Source organism: Canis lupus, chromosome 34, assembly GCF_003254725.2.
Source record: "Canis lupus dingo isolate Sandy chromosome 34, ASM325472v2, whole genome shotgun sequence".
NCBI lineage: Eukaryota > Metazoa > Chordata > Mammalia > Carnivora > Canidae > Canis > Canis lupus.
In genome coordinates, this window is record NC_064276.1 from 30,869,693 (window position 1) to 30,890,033 (window position 20,341).

The following is a 20,341-nucleotide window of genomic DNA, read 5'->3' on the forward strand; positions in this document are numbered from 1 at the left end:
AATCAGCCTCCAAACGGGAGACTAAACCATATATTGAAGAATCTTGACTCTTGTTTTCTGTAGAAAGGTATATAAATGTTGAAGGTACATGCATTCAAGGAATATGTAATATATTGCTGAATGGAATGGAGAAGGGCATTACAAAAAATAACTGTGAAAAGAGGTTACATAACTTTTGTAAACAAGATACAAAATACGTGGAGTTTTCTACTTTACAAAGTATGCTGGGATCCATATCTCTTAGAGTAAAATGGACCTTGTGCTGTCATCATTTTGGGCAATTACATAAAAAACATACGATTTTCTAATGCATTTAATTGGGTAAATTTCCATCGCCCTTCCCTAGGCTGTGTTGTAACTTGAAAACAGATCATGCTGGTGTATTTTCTGAAATAATTCACTAAATAACAAAGGAATACTAATTAATACCATACCAGATATTTGAAAGTCAAATTTGATGTTATAGCTATTGATTAACATGTTATGGAATACTTACTGGCTTTCAAACAATTAATTTATGTCTGGTATCCCTAAAGCATTTAATTGATTGTCCTCCATCCTCCCCACTCACCTCTCCACATGGTCATGACAATGTGTTGAGTATGGCCAACATGTGCCTACAAAACATAATCGAAAATATTTCCACAGAATATATTAAACCCTATAATCACAATGTTCTTTCCAATTAGCAGAATATTTTCCCTGAGGGGACAGGAATCTTCAACAAATATGAATGGAGTAAAAAGGGACACTAGCTAGTGCCAGATCAAAAAAGGAATAACAAAAAAAAAAAAAAAAAAGGAATAACAGAGGAAGCTGAAAAACTGAGCTTTGTATCTTTTTTTTTTCTTAGTAGTCAGGTTTTTGAGAAACTATACTCTTTGCTTCAGAAAATTCTTGAATCTCATCAGTCATTATAGAACATAAAGTTTTAAGGTGATTAATCTGCTCTACTTTTTCTTTTAGTTCACCTCATCATTTTCCTACTTAGCAAAAAAAGTTAAATAAATAGCTTTTTTTGCTAAAAGTTCCCAAATTGAACTATTTAACAAAAACGCTATGACAGATATTGGAAATTTCCAGAAAGGAATAACTAAAATCCAGGTCATATGAAAAAAAAATTAACCAAGAACCCATAATGTTTCTGAAGAAGCAAATTAAAAGAGAAGCTTGTTTTTCAACTGAAATAAATGATTTCTTCCAAGTTTGTTTTGCATATGGATCAAATTCTATCAATTGTTTATGCTAGGAGACAGGTGTTACAGATACATTCTGAAGACTATACATTCTAAGAGATTTGTTTCCTCCTATGGAAAAAAGAAGGAAAATTGTAGTTAAAGGAATTTCTACATGAAAATTAAGGCTTCATCACTTTCTGCTTGTTTGGACTAAATAATTAACCTTCCTGAACCCCAATTCCTCAACCTAAAATAAATAGGAATATTATTATATACTTTCTGAAATTGTAAGGGAAAATAAATCAGGTAATATTTATAAAATAGTAAGCATGGAACAAACACATGGTGGCTGCTCAATGAACACAAATTGTCTAGTCTGATAAATGAAACAATCTGGAGAATGTGTCATTAATTCATTTACTGCTTCATTTATACCAACTTGTCAGTTTAACTGGCATCTATAGAATACATATCCAAGAAGGTAAATTTACAATAGTAATATATGATGGTGATACAAAAGCACCTTTGGAAATGTTTATTATGAAAATCCATGCCTTTAGAATGTTATTGAAAAAGATTAAATGTTAGTATTTTGCAAGGATTACAAAAAGGAATAAAACAAATATACAAGTAGAAAACAAAATATCATATTGTTCATATTACAAAAAAAACTTAATACATTTTCTGGGTTTTTCCTAAAGGTGATTATGGAGTTATAATTTTATTCTATTTTTTAAAAAATATTTTATTTATTTATTTGAGTTAGAGAGCATGAGCTAGGGGGAGGGGCAGAAGGAGACAGAGAAGCAGACTCCTTGATAAGCAGGGAACCTGACAAGCGGCTCAATCCCAAGACCCTGAGATCATGACCTGAGCCACCCAGGGGCCTCTGGAGTTACAATTTTAACAAGAGTGACTATAAAAGATACTCTGTTTTATTAAACCAGTGTTGAGCTAAAACATCCATATTCATATCTAGTGCAATATTATGCCTCGTCTTTTATCTCTGTGATGTTACTTAACTGAAAATATAAAATTATATTTCCTAAATCTATGAAGATATCATCAATGTAATATCAATCGATATATTCTGTGCATGTCTTTCTTGAGTACTTGATCCACAAAAATTCTTCCTTGACTTTGTGAGATAAAATTATTTTCATCTCTAGTCTCCCAAGAGATGTACAGAGTCAGTGGGTACTCTATAATTACCTTCTTGAGGAAAGATAACAAGGGATTAAGAATTTTTACTTGTCAGTTACATCCAGCACTGTGCAATTAATCTCCCAATATGTGAAGTTAAAAGACTTCTTCAGTATTTGGGGCATTTGGGTGGCTCAGTCGATTAAGCATCTGACTCTTGGTTTTGGCTCAGGCAGGTCATGATCTCAGGGTATTGGGATCCAGCCCTGAGTCAGGCTCTGGGCTTAGTGCAGAGTCTGCTTGAGATCTCTCTCCCTCTCCCTCTGCCCCTCCTGCTCATTCTCTCTTTCTTTCTCTCTCTAATAAATAAATAAATCTTTAAAAGAAAAAGAATCCTTCAGTATTTTATATGCCTTTATATACCTTTACAATATTTTAACCCAAAAATTCTAGAGCGTTATTTTGTAAACCGCTCAATTATAGTTCTCCTCTCCCCCATCAAAAGAGCTAAACACCTACTGCCCCACAGTCTCATGGCAGTCTTTGCACCGGACATAAACTTTGACTTTAACTATTGGATAGTGATTATAGAACAGGAACAGAAAGAATCATGAGCATTTATTCACTTGATTTTTGTATCCACAATATTTAGCCAAGATTTTTGTCGGTCTGAAGAAAATAATCTGGTGCAGCTGTGGTCTGAGTTTTCTTCTTCCTGTCTATAGCGACCAATGCTTAAATCTTCCGTTTTGTTTTCTCTTGTATCCATTTCTGCATGCTGTCCCTGTACCTCTTAAAACAGTCACCTATTTTAAAATGAGTACCCAGTGTACTTTAGACATAATTGAGCAGCAGTCTGATGGGAACGATTTGCTGTGCTGGTTAATGATACAATCACATGGGGCTATTTTAAATTGGGTGAAAACAAAGTCTGGAAATTCAGATTGTGGCCCTCTATTGTTCCTCTCCATCTCTTTTTGCACTATAAAAAAATTATATATAAGGTCGTTCAGTGGCCATTATTACAAATGTTTAAAAGTATTTTATTAAACTTTACTGAAGTAGTCAACTTTTTATTTTCCCTTTTAAAAATTAATTTATTTTTTGAAGATTTTATTTATTTATTTATTTATTTATTGAAGATTTTATTTATTTATTCATAAAATACACACACAGAGAGGCAGACACACAGGCAGAAGGAGAAGCAGACACCCTGCAGGGTGCTCAATGCTGGACTACCTCCCAGGACACCGGGATCATGATCTGAGTGAAAGGCAGATGCTCAACCACTGAGCCACCATGAAAAAGGTGTCCTTTTTCTTTTTTCTTTTTTTAAGATTTATTTATTTATTTATTTTTATGTTAGAGAGCAGAAGCAAGAGGGGCAGAGGGATGGAGAGAGAATCTCAAGCAGACTCCCTGCTGAGTGCAGAGCTCAATATGGGGCTCTATCTCACAACGCTGAGATCACTACCTGGGCTGAAATCAAGAGTACACTTAATCAACTGCACCACACAGATGACCCTTTGTTTTCCCCCTTTTGAAAAAACAAAAATAAATGTAGATGATCTGAGAAGACAAAAAAGTGACTTAAACAATATGATCTGGTTTTTTAATTTCTTTTTTAATCTTAAGTAAAAGTGACCCATAATGACTCACAATTAATTATTAATCCTGGATGGTCAATTAATTTTATTCCTTTATGCATCTTTCTTTGTTTTTTAACTTGAAAAAACTAGTAGTTACAGATCTTATTTTAGGAGTTAAACTTTAGAACAATGGATGCTTTTCTTTAATTCTTAAGGTATTTTCAGGATCCACACACATGATACATCTATTTCTTTTGATTGTCCAGAGATTGATGTGTTTCTTATAATAATATTTTGAAAAAATAATCTTTCAGTATGTTTTTATTGAACAACCTGAGACATTGTAACATGACTTGCTACGACACAAATAATGATTCCCACTGAGACAGCTGAATCTTCACACTCCTTTAATTAGAAAAAATCATATTTTAAAGAAACTCTGGAATATACATCCCATTCATATAATTGTATGTGCTAAAATAGGTATACTTAAAAGAACTTAACTTGTTGCTGGTAGACCCAGGACATAGGCACAGGACTGCTATAATTTCAGCTGTATGAATTTAGCCAAATCTTTTAAGAGCTTGACTTGGCCTCAGGTTTTTTTGTTTTTTTGTTTTTTTGTTTTTTTCCAGATACAAAATAATGGCTATATAATTGTTTTTGAGGTCACTTCCAAAATGATCATTCTATATTTCTATAACACATACTTTTAAAAATTATTATTAAATAAATTAGTTTCTATCTGGTAATAATCACGGCAAGATTTAGGTAATCTTCCTTAGCTTGAGGTTCCTAAATATTTTAATTTAATTGATTTTCAGATTTCCAAGATATTTTATCATCTACCCAAATTAGGGACACTTTCCCTTTATGGTCTGAACAGTTTTCTAACTTCTTTTTTATCACATTGAGATACAGATTTAATGGTTAAAGAAAATGGTCAGGGTTTTACATTTCTTTTAAGTTCCCATGCATTAAATTCTCAAATAACTCAAACATATCCTGAGGTCCTATGAATTAAACTCAAAGTGACTCTTTTAAGTCCCTATGAATTAAAGCTCAATTCAAATATATCAAGACATCTTTATACCAGAGTTAGCATTATTTGCAGCCATTGAAGACAAATGACAGAGGCTTGCTTTTAGGACATTGGTGGATATCCACAGGAAATTTCTGGGCTATTGCTGTTGCAAGGAGAAGGGTATTCTTATCGTTTCTCCCCTAGCATTTCCTAGTTTCTGATATGTGTGGTAAAATTATAATGTCCACTCATAATGTAATTATATTAAACCCCTGACCATGGCAAAGACTAATTAGAGCTAGTTTAAAGATCTCTCTAAATAGGACAAGAAATCATATAGTTAAATTAGAATTGGAATAAGTTATCCATTCATTCCCAGTGCAAACAATTAAAATATTTTACATTGTTTAAATTAAGATTTTACACATCATGGATTTAATCTACCTTGATTAAAAATGCTTGTTACATTATTAATTTCTTTATTCTCATTGTGAAGAAAAATCAGCAAATCGCTGAAATTAATAGGATTTCTTATTTCTGAGTGGTCCTGAGGATACTTTATCACATATTATCATAAATAAAATATCAGAAACTTATTGATCTTTCCAAGGTTCAATTTATTTATGCTATGGCAAAGATTCTTATATTCACAGAACAATGAAGCTAAGATGCAAAAGAAATTGCTAGAAGTATGAGAAATATAAAAAAAGTTTTAAAAACCATTGGAGGCAATAAATAGTAAAAATGACGCTCAATAAAGCAAACAAATCAAAGAAAGAAAATTGTGAAAAATTTAGTTAAAGAAGCAAAAAGAACAGGAAGGAATATAATTGCTATGGATGAAAAAATATAGATGTTCAGATTCAAGTAATAATAGCTCCTAAAGGAGGCAAACCCCAACATGCATGAATGTACATGATGCATTAACAAAACACAAATAATAAACATTATCTGCTAATTGAAGTGAAATCAATGAAATCTAAATGAAAATAAGAAAATATAAAATATTTCCTGATATTAGAAAAAGAAAGTCATCCAAAGACCAAAATGCTGACACAACTGACAAACTTAAACTTATAAAAACCAGATTCTTTAAAATATATATATTTATTTTTTTAAGTATTTTATTTATTTATTCATGAGAGACACAGAGAGAGAGAGAGAGAGAGAGAGAGAGGCAGAGACACAGGCAGAGGGAGAAGCAGGCTCCAAGCAGGGATCCTGACGTAGGACTTGATCCCAGGACTCCAGGATCACACCCTGGGCTGAAGGCAGCGCTAAACCTCTGAGCCACCAGGGCTGCCCTGAAAAAAAAATTAAATTAAAAATAGCCTTTAATTTTCTGAGAAAACAAAGGTAGCTTAATTACTGAGATAAAAATCATATAAATGTCTAAATTAAGGCCTATGATTAAAAATCATATAAATGCCTAAATCATATAAATGCCTAAATGCTTTTAACTCTGACAAAGTGGATATTGTCACCATCAATGATCAATGACCCCTTCATGACCTCAACTACATAGTGTACATGTTCCAGTATGATTCTACCCATGGCTAATTCCATGGTACGGTCAGGGCTGAGAGCGGGAAACTTGTCATCAATGGGAAACAAAACATTTAAATATCAAAACACTAATGGATCAATAGCTAATAGAAACCTTTGAAGTTCTCTGCTCCTCCCCATTTGACAGACAGTGCATATTCTGGTGCAGTGCCAGTCACATCCCCAAGACACGATGGTGAAGGAGTAAACGGATTTGACCATATTGGGCACCAGGTCACCAGGGCTGCTTTTAGCTCTGACAAAGTGGATATTGTCACCATCAATGACCCTTTCATTGACCTCAACTACATGATGTACATGATCCAGTATGATTCTACCCATGGCAAATTCCACGGCACAATCAAGGCTGAGATGGGAAACTTGTCATCAATGGGAAGTCCATCTCCATCTTCCAGGAGTGAGATCCTGCCAACATCAAATGGGGTGTTGCTAGTGCTGAGTATGCTGTGGAGTCTGCTGGGGTCTTCACCATGAAGAAGGCTGGGGCTCACTTGAAGGGTGGGGCCAGGAAGGTCATCATCTCTGCTCCTTCTGCTGATGCCCCCCAAGTTTGTGAAGGGCATGAACCATGAGAAGTAAGATAACTCCCTCAAGATTGTTAGCAATGCCTCCTGCACCACCAACTGCTTGGCTCCTCTGGCCAAAGTAATCCATGACCACTTCAGCACCAAAGAGGGCCTCATGACCACCGTCTATGCCATCACTGCCACCCAGAAGACTGTGGATGACCCCTCTGTGAAGCTGTGGGTGACGGCCGAAGGGCTACCCAGAACATCATTCCTGTTTCCACTGGCACCGCCAAGGCTGTGGGCAAGGTCATCCCTGAGCTGAATGGGAAGCTCACTGGTATGGCCTTCCATGTCCCACCTCCAAAGTGTCAGTTGTGGATCTGACCTGCCACCTGGAGAAAGCTGCCAAATATGATGACATCAAGAAGGTGGTGAAGCAGGCACCAGGGAATCCTGGGCTACACTGAGGACCAGGCTGTCTCCTGCAACTTCAACAGTGACACCCAGTCTTCCATCTTTGACGCGGGGGCTGGCACTGCCCTCAATGACCACTTTGTCAAGCTCATTTCCTGGTATGACAATGAACTCGGCTACAGCAATCGGGTGGTGGACCTCATGGTCCACTTGGCCTTCGAGGAGTAAGAGCCTCCTGGACCACCAGCCCCAGCAAGAATAAGAGGAAGAGAGAGGCCCTCAGCTGCTGGGGAGTCCCTGCCCCCACTTAATCCCCCAACACACTGAGAAACTCCTGACCTCCAATTTACATCCCAGACCCTGAGGAAGGGGAGGGGCTTGGGAAGCCCTACCTTGTCATGTACCATCAATAAAGTATACTATACCCAGCAAAAAGAAAGAAAGAAAGAAAGAAAGAAAGAAAGAAAGAAAGAAAGAAAGAAAGAAAGAAAAAGAAAGAAACCTTTGATAGTATGAAATTTTCAAAAGTTCTTATTGTGTCATTTTATGTTAAAGAGCAAATGAAAAAGATAATCATGTATTTAAGTTTTAAAAAATATGAGCATGTATATGATTTCCTAATAATATCCTAAAGTGATATTATTTAAAGATGTCATCTAAATTATTCAAAATTGAGGTACCTGGGTGGCTCAGTCCATTAAGTGTCTAACTCTTGATTTTGGTTCAGTTATGATCTCAGGGTTATGAGATTGAACCCAAGGTTGGGTTCTACACTGGGCAGGAGGCTGCTTGCGATTCTTTCCCTCTTCTCCCCCTCCCCTCCCTCTCTTTCTCCCTCTCTCCCCTGCTCACTTGCTCTCACACATTCTCTCTCTCAAAGAAAATTAAAGTAAATTAAATAATTTACAAAATTATTCAAAATTGAGGAAGCCAGAGGTCAAACTTCTGGAAATAGATGTGCATTCCAAAAGGACTAAGTCAGTATCTCACATTTCCTTCTTCCAATATATTTGCCATTTCTCGCCTAAAAGCTGAAGTCTGTGTCCCTTCCTCTTGAAGCAGAGCAGATTTGTGTGACTGTCACAACTGTTCCAGGTTGAATTGTGCTCCCCCCCCAAAAAAAAGATTTATTAAAGTCTTAACCTCCAGTACCTCAGAAGGTAACCTGATTTAAAATAGGATCACTGTGGATGTAATTGGTTAAGATGAAATCATACTGGTGTGGGCCCCTAATCCAATGTGACTGGTGTCCTTATAAGAAGATCCATGTGAAAGCACATACACACAAGGAAAATACCATGTGAAGATAGAGGATTGAAAAGATACATCTATAAGTCAAGGAACATCAAAGAGTGTGAAAACCAACAAAAGACAGGAAGAGGCAAGGAAGGATTCAGGTTTCAGAGGAAGGATGTCACTGTTAACACCTTGACTTTGGATTTCTGGCCCCCCAAAATTTTGAAAAAACAAATTTCTATCCTTTTAAGCTACCCAGTTTATGGTACTTTGATATGGAAGCCCTAGGAAACTAATATAAAAACCAACAAATTATGGTAGATGTGATGCCATGCCTATTCATGTAGGACAGATAGCCTATAGATTTTCTACCTGGCTGTCTTTCAGAAAACGTGTCTAAAGAATCTTGAGCTGATAAGCAAAAAGTTTAGGATCCTAAATCTAGCATGCTAGGGAGACTATGTTCATTGTTTTCTTTGTTATGCAGAACCTTTTTAATTTATATAGTCCCACTAGCTTATTTTGCTTTTGTGGTCTGTGCTCTGATGTCATATCCAAGAAATCATTCCCAAATCAATGTCAAGAAGGTTTCTTCTATGTTCTCTTTTAGGAGTTTTACAGTGTTAGGTCTTATGTCTAAATTTCTAATCCATTTTGGAATGTAAGACAAGGGTCCAATTTCTTTTGTTTTGATTTTTTTTGTATGTGAATATTCATTTTTCGCACACCACTTACTGAAGAGCCTATCCACTAGTCGTTGTGTGTTCTTGGTAAACCTGTTGAAGATCAGTTTACTGTGTACATATGGGTTAATTTCTTGGCTTTCCATTCTGTTCCATTGGCCAAGGAATACAAATGACCAACGAGTATGCGAAAAGATATTCACATAACTAATCATGAATGAAATGAAAATTGAAACTACAATAAGATATCACCTCATGATGATTACTTTTAAAAAAGATAACAGATATTGGTAAGGATCTGGAGAAATTGATACACTAATGGTGGGCATATAAAATTCTGCATCAACGAAAGTAGTATATGATCCAGTAATCCCACATGGTATATACATATAATCTCATGTGATATATATCCAAAAGAATGGAAATTAAGATTTTAAGGAGATAGTTGGACTTTCATGTTCATTGAAGCATTATTCACAATAGCCAAGATAAGCAAACAACTATCAATAGATAAATGGATAAAGAAAATGTGGTATACACATACAATAAAATATAAGCATAAAAAGTAGGAAATTCTGTCATATGTAACAATATGGATGACCCTTGAGAACTTAATGCTGAGTGAACTAAGCCAGTCACATAAGAATAAGCACTATATGATACCACTTAAATGGGATATCTAAAATAGTCAAACTCATAGAATCAGAGAGTAGAGTGGTGGTTGCCAGAGTCTAGGGACAAGGTAAAATGGAGAGTTGTTACTCAGTGGGCATAAAATATAAATTATGCAAGATGAATAAGTTCTAGAGATATACTGTACAACATGGTATCTATGGTTAACAATATACTGTGCACATAAAAAAATTGTTAAGGGAGAAGATTTCATGTTACATGTTCTTACCATAAAAATGGGGAGTACAGGAAAACTTTTGGAGGTGATGGATATTTATCACTTTGATTATTCTTTAAGTTTCACAAGTGTATGCATATGAACAAACTTATCAAATTATATATATTAAATATGTGCAGTTTTTTGCATATCATTATATCTTAGTAGAGATATTTTCATTAAAAAGAATGCTCCAGTTTTACAATTCACAAGATTTTCCTTCATTTTTGTAGGTAGAAATTGTGGGCAGATGAGTGGCCATTTCCTTGGAAGTGTGAGTATTTTTCCAGCTATGAGATGGGCAACATATTATCTAGCAGGTTCTTAGCAGTTCTAACAGAAATTTTATTTATTTATTTATTTATTTATTTATTTATTTATTTATTTATGAGAGAGAGAGAGAGGCAGGGAGGGGTAGAGGGAGAGGGAGAAAGAGAATCTTAAGTGGGCTCCATGCTCAGTGTGGAGCCTGATGCAGGACTCAATCTCACTGCCCTGAGAATATGACCTTGAGATCATGACCCTAGCCAAAATCAAGGGTCAGTGGCCTGAGCCATCCAGAGGTCCCATTTAACAGAAATTTAAAAGGTGCTTCTAAAATTCTTGTAGAAATATAAAGAGTCAAGACGATGTTAATAAAAAACAAACCTGAAGAACTTGACTAGGTATCATACCTTTCTATAAAACTACAGCAATTATGACAGTGTGATATCAGAAAAAAAAATAGACAAATGGACCAATGGAACATATACCAAAAGTCAGACCCACACTTAAGTGATCACCTGGTTTATAACATGGATACTAACATAGTGAATTGCATACATCTGAATTGCAATAGGAGTAGAGTGGTCTTTTAATATATAGTATTACATTATTTGGACATCAGTATAGAACAAATAAATTTTATCTCTATCTCATGCTATATATTAATTCCAGATGAATTGTGCTTCTAAATAAGAAAGTTAAAATAATAGATGTCCTAGAAGAAAACATATGACACTATCTACAGTCAACAAAATACAGTTACTTGGACATGAAAAATACTAATCATATAGAGAAAAAATCATAGATTGCACTGCATCAAGATTATACATTTCTGGTCATTAAAAAACACTATTTAGAAAGTGAAAAGGTAAGTCACACATTAGTAGAAGATTTTTGCCATAACTATATCCAACATAATATATATAATAAGCAAACAACTAAAATGTCTATCAATAGATAAATGGATAAAGAAAATGTGGTATACACATACAATAAAATATAAGCATAAAAAGAAGGAAATTCTGTCATATGTAACAATATGGATGACCCTTGAGAACTTAATGCTGAGTGAACTAAGCCAGTCACATAAGAATAAGCACTATATGATACCACTTAAATGGGATATCTATATAATATATATATATATATATATATATATTATATAAACTGTCACATATTTGTAAGGAAGAGATGATCAAGGAAATAAAAAAAAATCTACAGGGGGATGCCTGGATGGCTCAGCGGTTTAATGTCTGCCTTTGGCCCAGGGCCTGATCCCAGGATCGCGTCTGGCGTCGGGCTCCCTGCACGGAGCCTGCTTCTCTCTCTGCCTGTGTCTCTGCCTTTCTCTCTGTGTCGCTCATGTAAATAAATAAAATCTTAAAAAAAAAATCTACAGTAGTCTTAAATGTGTACTTCACGATCCAAATATCCATTCAACATATGAAAAAACACTCCATTTAATTACTGACAGGAAACTACAAAAGAAAAACACAAAATAACACTTCATACTTTCCAGAAGTGCTAAGTAGGCCAAGAATTCCAAATGTTGTGTAGCAACTGTAACCCTCATTTACTTTTGAGAGAATCAATTGGCACAACCAACTCTGGAAAACTAACATACCTACTAAAGCATGCCTCTTGACCCAGTGATTCCACCCTATGTGTATACCCAACAGATTTGCATATGGCTAATGTAAGTCACATACTAGAATGTTCAAAACAACAAATAAAATAAAGGAAACAACTCAAATGTCGATCAGTGGTAATATTAACTATTTTTGGTATATTCATTTGAATTCTATAAGGCAGTGGTTCTGGTTTAGAGGCAATTATTATTTTGGGGTGTTTGACAATGTCTAGAGACACTTTCAGTGGTCACACTTCAGGGAGTCTTATTGGCATCTAGTGGTTAGATGTCAGAGATGCTGTTAAATATCTTGCCTTGCACAGGACATTCTGGCATGACAAAGTAACATCTGGCCCCAAATGTGAATAGTGCAACATTAAGAAACCCTGCTGTGGAACTATTAAGCAAACTACACATAACCACATGGACAAAGGAAATGAGACACAGAGGACTTTTATACTGACTGATACCATTTATAAAAACTTCAAAAATCAAAATAATCAAATCCATCATTATGCTAGGACTCAGCTCGGTGGTTATTTCTGATGGGGAACAGTGATTAGAAGCGCCAGGAAAGGGCTCAATGATACTGGTAATTGTTCTAACCAGCAAGGGTGCTGGTTACACTTTTGTCCTTTGAAAATTAATTTAGGTGTATATTTTCATTTCTATAGTTTTTTATTTCTATATTTTTTGGTGAAAAATTTATTGAAAGTTTATTAGAGTAGATATTCCCCCTCTTAATGTCATTCCGGCTACTACTCCATCAATGGTAAAGGTATGTCAGATTTCATAGATCTTGTTCCTTGGAACTATAAAGTGTATAAATTCTTTTCACTTTGTTGGCTGGGGGATCCAGCTCTGTCTAATCATTATACCCAAGCTTAGCTTCAAATCAACTTTTACATATCAAAGGGAAGGACCAGCTCCTCACTTAGCATTACAAAAGGCCAGACTTAGAGATTTTTTTAAAAAGACATCTCACTTTGTTTTTATAAGGCAATTATGGTTTGACATAGTTATTTGACAGAATAATTATTTGTGTGTGTTAGATATACGTACATATCAAGAACCATCCACTTTCAAAGATGGGTAACATGGATTTTTAAACTTTGCTAAACTAATCTACTCTAAGCAAATTGTAATTATTTCTGGGAAGTGGCAGATGTTTTAATAATTATTATTTTATCCCGGAATATAGATACAGATTTAATCACACTTGATATGGTAGAAATACTAGGCAAAAAAGTTGTGCATGAATGTTCATATATTCCAAAATGTATTTTATTTCAAATACAGCACAAAAAATATAACGACATAACCCTTAGTATCTTGTCAAAGAAAAATCATTAGACATTTACAAAACTTATCTTTAAGTAATCGTCAATTTAGGCCAAACAGTAAGGCTTTTACATGACTTTAGGGCAAAATATACGTATGATGTGATATTTTTAAAAACTTATGAAGATTAGGAGAGCAAAATTAGATCACACTTAGAGGGAAGTTTAGGTATCATTTTATATTTATAAAACCAACAATACCTTGTGCAATAACATGGCATTTTTATTACTTAACAAGTAAAATCTGATCTCTGATTTTTTTATGTTCACCTCTATAACACTGGCCAATATCCTCCTCCCTTGCTGTTTGAAGCACCACCTGGGCAATTTCCAATGCCAAATCAATTCAACCTGCTAATAAACCAATAACTAGGTTACCTTTCACTTCAAGGTAAAGAGAGGAGAGAAAAACACTAATCTACTGTGTGGCTAGTTTTCTTTCTAAATCCATGCTATTTAACCTTAATTCGGTCCGCTAGGCAGTCTAGAAATCTATTTGTCTTCGCTCCCTCTCCTTTTCTTCCTCACTTCTCTTAAATCTCTGATACTGCTAGCACTCTTCGTCAGTGTCTGGAGATGACTTACTGGTTTACATACAACAAGGATTGTCAGATGTGCTCTCTTCCACAATTCAGGTACTGGACTGAACAGTTGCCTATAATTTCACTCATCTTGCTCTTTTTACAACTCTCCTCTAAAATGGAATAGAAATGGTTTTTCCAACACTAAAGGTAATCCTTGCACAAGGCCACCAAAATTGACTACCATCTGCTCCTAAGGAACCACACTACCTGTTCCCCATCTATGCTCTGTATTTTCAAGTTCTCTCTCCACTATAGTCTCTTTATAAATGCTCATATAAATACTCATATCCCTGATATTCACCATTTTGTTTGGTCTCATCTATTCTAGCCCTCTCCAAACCTTTCAAAATTTTTACTTCCTTTGTGTCCCTATGTTTCCACTGCCATTCATGCCACAATTGACTGTTTTTTGGCTTCAGTCCTCACTTTTTCCCTGAAACTTGTACTATGATATTGCAATTTTTTTTTTTTAAGAAATACAATGGACACTTTTAGTTTTATCAAATCCCTGATGCATTTTACTTATATCCTTCCTTCTGGAAATACACTTAACAGAACCTCCCTGTCACCATACATCCAGAGTTCCCCTCTTTCTAACTTGTTGCAGTTTATCTGGTTTCTTGTAGAACACTCTTCTGTCTCTCATCTTATAATATTAGAGTTTATACGTCCTCTCATAACTCAATTTCCATCAATTCTGATGATTCCTTCTTTTAGAGAGCCAGACACCATTTCTTTCATGAGCTTCAGACTCATATCCAATTGAATAATACTATATATATCACAGTTTGCTCAGGTCCAACATGATTAAAACTGATAACTGTTTGTCCCTCGGTTCTCCTTGTGTACATCCTGCCCCAGATAATACATTATCATCTGGGCTGCTGTCAAAGAAACCCAGCACCATCCTGTGTCTCTCTTTCCCTCACTTTACACCATAGACATTCCTGAATTCCTGTTGATCCTACTTCAAAATTATATTTTAAAGCCTTCCACTTATCTTCATTTTCTCTGGCACATTATTAAATCAAATAGCAGTGTTCTCTCTCCCTGTGATGACTTAAAAATCTCTTAACTAACATTTTTCCATGTTTCTAGGTAGGTCTTTCTCCATTATCGACTCAGAGTAATTTTCCAATGCATTAAACATGTTATAATACTACTTAGCTTAATACTCATAAATAACTTTCTACTGGTATTAGAATGAACTAGTATAAGTTCAAACTTCTTAATAAAACTGAAAAGTTATGCAATTAAATTGATATATTGTAAATGAGAAATCACAACCCATAGGAAAGGGTGATTCCAAAGAGAATCCAAAGAACACACTTGGTAGCAGTTACTGGAAAAATAATCTCACCAAGTTGGATTTCTTCAATTAAACCAGTAATAAGTTTTGTTTTTGGTGTATGTATGTGTGTACATAGAAAATAATAGCCAAAGGTGATATGATAATCAATTCTAAATATGTGAGAGTAAATGGAGCTGGAGGCTATGCCTACAGCAATGAATCTAGCAACCCTTAAAAGAGGAAGTAGTATAATTTGCTACTCTGTAGTCTAGAGTGATTATTGTAGCTAGTAAATAATAATTAATGAAGTAAACTTTTGAACAGAGATATTTGCTTTTTTCTAAAAGCAGAGAAATAAACCCAGTCCATTCTATAACAAATATTTTCCTTCTCTTAGAGATTCTTGAATAGTACAGAGTTTACAATATAGCAAGCATCACGGGGAAAACAAAATTATTAAATTCACCAAGGCTGATTTCTTAAAATGAGAGTGCCAGTTTCTTCTTAGGTGTAAGGGTGACCAAACTGGTTTGATAATTGGTGAGAGAAAGGAAGTCACCTTTTATCAGAAAAACTTTGTGAAGAAGCTATCATTCCCTATAGAGGTATAAAGAAAGGAAGCCATGGGTGACCTCACTACTCAGATCTGAAGGAAGGGATTTCTAAGAAATTTGGCCAATATCTTTTTATGTGCTGCAATATAGACTGAGAAAGGGTGCACATTGACCTGTCTCATTGCTAATGCAGGAATGGCACGGAGACTGGAGAAAGAAGGATTGTTTGAATGGCAGAGAAGCTGTAAGAACTAGCTCACTTCCGTTCCTACTTCACTAGAGGTAAAAAGACAGACCCATTCAAGTCCATAGCCCCCTAGCTATGGAAAACTTTCTATGCAAGGAAACATTCATTATAGCATTTTTAAAATAAGAGAAAGGTCTTGGGTGAAACAGGCCTACAAATCTTGATCTCTGTCCCTGTTCTCCTTAATAAATAGTAGCACCATCCATTCACTTGATAAAGTTAAAATCTTATAGCTATTTTTGACTTTTCCTCTTACCTTCTTTCACTCCATCAGCAAAGCTCGTCAGTTTTATCTTCGAATAAATGATAAACCCTATTCTTCTCTCCTTTCCCCAACAGATATGCTAAGTCAGGTCACCCGGATCTCTTTCTGCTGCATATGGACATAGTCAATGCTTAGTGAAGAACTGATGTTTTTCTTGAAGAATTGCTTGAAATGTATGTCTGCACGTACTCATAGAAAGAGTATGTGAAGATGATTCCATTTTATTTTAGTCAAAAAAAATAATTTAAAGAACCATAAAATATCATAGAACCATAAAAAAAGAACAAACACTAATTTAAAGCCCATTGCTTAATGAACTTATTCAGCATGATCTCAATTCTATACTCTTTCTCCCTCCCTGCACAACACTTCTCATTAAGAAATTTTACTTATCCTTCATGGTTAATTCAAAATATTCTCTTCTCTAGAAACTGTCTCTCCTTTTTCCAAAGAAGCTACTTCTCCCTCCCCTAAATCTCCATGCATATGTTCCAGCTCTCTCTGTGGAGCTTAAAACAGTTTATTCCTGACATTTGAGTTATTGTTCTGAATACATTTCTTTCCCCTATCAGATTATAAACTCTTTGAAGACATCTCTTTTTAAATATTAAGACACATCAGGCTAGGTTATTGTTACATTAGAATCCCCTCCTTCCACATCCCCCAGTGAGTTAATGTGGTTATCATGTAACTCTTTAAAACAAAAGAATCATAAAACACATATATATAGCATATATCATATTTGAATCCCCTTTATAGCCTTAATTGGTAAGCATTTTATGTAAGTGAATGAAAAGATAAACACATCAATGAAAGAATTAAAAATATGGTGAGTAGTGAAACATTTCTAGCTGGGCAAACTATAAAACAGTAAAATAGGAATGTTTATATTTTATATTGATGCATTTAAAATTTTTATATATCTGTAAGCAGAAATATGAAATTAAGCTTCATATTCCAATACTGATAATGATTTATTACCTGCGCATGCTATAATTGGTTTGTTTAAAGAAGCCACATTATAATCACATTAACTCACTTCAGGGTGTTTAATGTAACAATACCATACCCTGCTGTTTCTTATTACTTAAATGGAGTTGCAATTTGGTTTTCCTGCTGACTTTTCAATTGTATTTCCTAGACAAAGACAGATACTAACTTACATCAAATTATTCTTGTTTATCTAAGGAGAACATTGATCAATACCATGTGATCTGAGGCCAGGTACCTCTTTTTCCCTAATCACACTGCATTTAAACAAAAGTGAAGCTATCTGGCATTTTCAAATATTGGCTCAGTTCAATTTAGCACACACTGGACAGCTCTGATGTGCTGTACTATGCATGCTGTTATATGAGACTTTGAGTATACAATCTAGGTTGGCAGCATAATATTTGCCCAACACTTTGCATATTAGATAAGATGCTTTCATTACTGTATTTAATGCTCAAGAGAAATAGTAACCATTAGTAATAGCAACTAGTTAAATAGGTAGGACAGATAGTATTAATCACAATATATAGTTTTAGACACTAATTCTAAAGATCTAGGATTCCATCAGTGATGCCTCAACAGTTAACTCTGTGCATTTTGCACTACAGAATTTTATGCTCTAAATTAAAACACTGTGTCTGATCTCCTAATCATCTCAACCAACACCTATGTCAGGTTCTACATGTGAATAAAGTGCCCAACACCCTGTCTTAATTCTATAATTTTCATGATGATAGCTTCATGTCATACACTTAGTCTTGTTATCACTCTGAATGATAGAACCTCTGAATTAAAAAGTTTGGAACTATATTTGCTCTCATGGCATTAGTTCTACTCTGGCCAATGAAGCCCTCGACACCCTATACGCTCCCTATCCTTCAGCCTTCTCTTGGCTTCTCTTGTTTCTTTACAAGATGGTGCCACACAGTGACTCACTTTCATTACTCACAGGCCAAAAGTACAAATCCATTTTCCCTCTTGCATCGTCATGCTCCACCTTACAACATCCTTCTGCACAACAGCACTAGACAGGCTCAGTGGAAGGGGGAACAGTGTGGATTGATTCATTTTGAACTCATGATCTGGGTCCTCATTTGGCCCTCATTGTTTCCATCCAAAAATGTTTCTCTAAGAAAGCTTCAGTTCTGAGTCTTTCTCTTCTGTCTCATTTCATTGTGGTTGCTCTTTCTCCCTCTGCTAATGGGGTAGAATTGCACTTCCTTGCCTTCTTAAGGCTTAGGTGTGTTGTGCTTTGCCTTTGAAATGCATATCAGAGCTGTCAGTGCCTTCCCATCCCCTAGGACCTGTCATCCTTTTTGTGCACAAAGATTCATGTGTTTTCACTGCCAAAGTCCAGATCTGCGACTCTCTATGGGCCGCAGGAGCCCCAGAAGTCTGGAATTTTGTACCACCACAATGGAAACCCTAAAATAGTAACTGACAAGTAGCAGGGTATAATAGTGCAGGTTCTGTGAACGGGGTCAGGATAATTTCAAATTTGACTGGCCCAGTCTCCAGAGCTATCTTGATGATGGAGCCAAAATTTCAGGACACTTTGCTTGACATTGCAACATTTCTTGGCTTCCTTTACCTTTGGTCCCACTTCCCCACTGTCTTCCTGGTTTTAATTGTGAACACTTATTACTTATATTACTTTCATATGAGCCATTAGCTCAGAGGCTATTTCTAGGGAACCCAAACTAAAATAAAATACGTGTGGAATTGACATGTGTCATAATTAGGCTTAAAGAGCTCATGTGCAATTTGCCACCTATTTTTTTCCTCTACCCTGATGACTGGCGGTGCTCCAGCTGGTGACTGCTCTGTTGGCCTAGGGCCTAGAGAGAGGAAAATGTGGAGCAGAGCCTACAGTTAACTCATGCTGGACATGTAGCATGAGAAAAAAATGAAACTTTGATGTTTAAAGCTGCTGAGTTATCCCATTATTTGTCAGTATAGCATAAGCTAGTCCATCCTTATGCTGTGGGCATGAGTTCACATTCCTCTTGTATTAATTTATATAAGGATGGGTCAAGATATGCTGTGGTGATAAAATTCCAAAATCCCAATGGCTTATAATGAAAAAGATTCACTTTTCCGTTATGCAGGTTTCCTTACTCCTGGACCCATCCAGATGAATGAGCATACCATGAAACTCGCTGGTTGCCGTGCCGTAAGGAAGGAGCCCTGGATGTCGTTACAATGACATATTCAATCCCAAAGGGATGCACTTGACTTCCTCTCACAATTCATTGGCCAAAACTAGTCAGATGGTGACATGGGGAAGTGGAAGGGCAACCTCACCATGATTCTAGGAGACTATGAGGTGAAAACAATAAAAAAATAGCACTGATGACTGGAACACTTTTCAACTCCTTGACATCTGGCTTGTATGCAAAGAACTCCCAGGATTTGTTATCACCAATGACAAGTTAACATATTTCCACTTTATATTTCTTGAGTTTCCTGTAGCACTTTAAATTGTTGAATTAAATTTATTCATTATTGAATTCTGTGTATTTTTGCCTCTTGTGTCATTAAGGAGCTTTTTATCACAAGTAATGAAAAAAATATCACAGAGTAGTTTATGGATTGACATGTACTGTTTCTGGCTCAGGTAAGAAAGAAGGCTGAGACAAATCTGAAAATTCTCCTACTAAATACCTAGAAAGACTGAGTGCAGATGGTAAAAACAAAAACAAAACCCCACACACACTTCTTTTCCAAGTGGATAATTGAGTCAAGAAGAGAAAGTAAAACACAGAATGTCTTTGTGAATTTAGGGTAGGAGTATTTCTTTAAGCAAATACAAAAAGCAGAAACCATTAAATGAATATTGCAATAAATTCAATGCATTAAAATTTCAGCATTTTGTATCAATTGACATGTAAACATTTTAAAAATAAGAAAAGTCATATATCTGTCAACCATCTATTAGATAA

The 20,341-nt window shown here is 35.4% G+C and overlaps 1 long non-coding RNA gene across 3 annotated transcripts in view; it reads left to right on the forward strand.

Annotated features, from left to right (window-relative positions):
• The window catches only part of LOC112645905 (uncharacterized), a 134,530-nt gene extending 114,621 nt beyond the window's left edge, over nt 1–19,909 (forward strand). For all 3 annotated transcript variants that reach the window (XR_007408065.1, XR_004811883.2, XR_003127309.3), the window contains 2 exons: nt 16,088–16,176; nt 19,508–19,909. This is a non-coding gene — a long non-coding RNA (uncharacterized LOC112645905). The remainder of the gene's footprint in view (nt 1–16,087; nt 16,177–19,507) is intronic.
• The last annotated feature ends 432 nt before the right edge of the window (nt 19,910–20,341 follow it).